The 2,434-nt window shown below is 52.8% G+C and overlaps 1 pseudogene; it reads right to left on the bottom strand.

Annotated features, from left to right (window-relative positions):
- Positions 1 to 599: 599 nt before the first annotated feature.
- On the bottom strand, positions 600 to 1,714 carry LOC125539676 (putative E3 ubiquitin-protein ligase ATL44 pseudogene; annotated as a pseudogene).
- Between the last annotated feature and the right edge of the window lie 720 nt (positions 1,715 to 2,434).

The raw sequence follows: 2,434 nt of genomic DNA, 5'->3' as shown, positions 1-2,434 counted from the left end.
CTGTTGGTTAAGAGATCATATTTTAGCTTCTATTAGGCGTATCCGTTGCACCAGATATCATCCCCTAATCCAAGGTCGTGTTAAATCAGCGACAATTAATATGGATGGACTAGTTAAATTATAATCACCACAAAATTTTATAGGCGTGTAAATATTATCTGCTAAAGCATGTTTTATGGTCATCTTTAGATGATGTAACATGTGAGTGGAGGCTAAGAAAAAAAGTGTCGTCGCAACCATCACATACTGCCCTTTTAAGCGCATAGGTGTTTGTTATGATCCATTGTCACATCGATCCGACAGCTGATTATCATGTGACTTGTACTCAACAGGGGTTTGTTGCCTGATATATCCGGACATCCCCCCCCCCCCCCCCCCCCCCCCCCCCCCCCCTTTCCATCTTAATCATCCACTAGGCGCACTTTTGAAGATTAAGTAGTATCGTGCACTCCTAAGCAGCAGCTTCAACATGCAGGATGCATTTCTTAGAGGCTTCTTAGAGGAATATACTAGGTACAATGCATATGCAGACACTCCTACCTGCTTCAGATAATCATCACCCTGATACAAGACATCTGAAAAAAGCGCAATCGAATCAATTCACTCAAGAACAGCACATTTCTTTTCAGAATTGGCCAAATGGATTCATGGAAAGCAAAGGTATTCACAGTTTCAGATAAGCCTAATCGATGATGCCGATTACTCCTTAGGAGTAATTATAGTTACTATTTACAAATGTACAAAGCTGCTAAGATGTAGTGGCAACACCTTGATCACCACCCACCTGCATACCAGGGTCCTAAATTCAGAAATGCTATGCATTTCCAGCTCGGCGGTAAGAAGAACTGCTACTGATGATGAGATAAACAAAGGAAGGTAATTAAGAGAAGCAGCCGAGATATTTGACCAAACAGAAGGCTCATCGATTGGTTGACTGGTTCCTCTGCTACTAGTCGTCTTCTAGCTCTCGCCCAGATCTGTGGAGATCGAGCGCGCGCGCGGGCCGCTACGGCAAGAAGGGCGGCATCTCGCCGTACTGGGCCGGAGGCTTCCAGGTCGCCACGGCTGGGTCGGGGCGCGCGCCGCAGCGCTGGCACCGCTGGGCAGCCGGCAGCTGGACGGCGAGGATCCGGCGGCAGGAGGGGCAGGAAGAGTGGCCGCGCAGCCACTTGTCGACGCAGGCGGCGTGGAAGGCGTGGCCGCACTGGGGCAGCACGCGCATGGCCTCGCCGTCCTCGAACTCGGCGAGGCAGATGGCGCACTCCGGCGCCGCGGCGGCCTCCTCTGCCTCCTTGCCCTTGCCCTTGCCGGCGTCGGCGGAGACGTAGGCGACGGTGGGGATGGCGCGGAGCACCGACTTCTTGACGCCCCGGTTGGCGGCGGCGCGCGCCCTGGCTTCCGCGCCGCCGCACGCGCACCAGCGGGCGACGAGGCCGATGCCGAGGACGGTGATGAGCGCGCAGAGCAGCGAGGCGAGGATGATGACGATGTCCCTGTCGTCGGCGATGATCCGGGCGCCCGGCGTGGACAGGCCCGCCGCCTCCTGCAGGAGCCTCCGGGCCGCCATGGGTGACTCCATCGTCCTGTCCGTGTCTGTCCTGGTGCTGGTGGGATGGGTCGGGAGTGAGACGGGGTAGCTGGATGCGTTGCGGGGAGGAAGGTGACAAGTGTGCGCTGGAAGCTAGTGAGCGTAGCCCGGAGCGAGTGGGCTCTGGTCCGGATTTTATAGGAGGCGTTGGTGGCTTTTTTTCTCTGTGGCGCGGATAAAGCCGCGCGGTGTTTCCGGGCGTGGAGGATAACCGGGGTTGGTCGGCCGAGACGGTGGGCGGGCGCTCGTCGCCGGAATCCGGTGCTGTGCGCCGGAGGAAGTATGTGGTGGTACGTACTAGTGGCGTGTGCGCAAGATCATTATGGTGATAGCGATTTCGTTGCTGCACTCTTCTTGGTGTTCAGCTTAAACCAAATGCTGATGTGTTTCTTATCCGTTTTTCGTGTTCCGAGATGAGAGGGAAAAGAGAAAAGGGAGTCAACAAATGCTAAGTATAGTAGTGATATAGGAGTATTTCTATCCATGGCACATGAGAGGGTAGAAGACAAGAGACAGTGAAGGAACTAACAATGATGATATACATATTAGCAATTAAATAAAGAATGCATACTTAGTACACCCTCCGAATTTTAAAGAAGGGCGTGTGTGTGTTTTTTTTTTGTCGCGGGGAAAGGCGAAAGAAATAGTTAAAAATGCCCGATTTACCCCTAATCACAACCGCAGGTCAAAAGTAAACTCGCGTAAATTATGACAGTGTGGGCCTCCTTCTTTCTATAACCGACACCACACACGGATGCATGCAAGAAAAGCGTTAATATTGCGGCCATGCATGCAAACGACTACATGCCCACACCCAAGGCATGTAGCTTCCCTCTTTCATATGTG

Source organism: Triticum urartu, chromosome 2A, assembly GCF_056163025.1.
Source record: "Triticum urartu cultivar PI428250 chromosome 2A, HENAU_Tu73, whole genome shotgun sequence".
Classification (NCBI taxonomy): Eukaryota; Viridiplantae; Streptophyta; class Magnoliopsida; order Poales; family Poaceae; genus Triticum; species Triticum urartu.
Note: the sequence above shows the minus strand (reverse complement) of the source record. Positions and strands in the feature narration are given on the sequence as shown.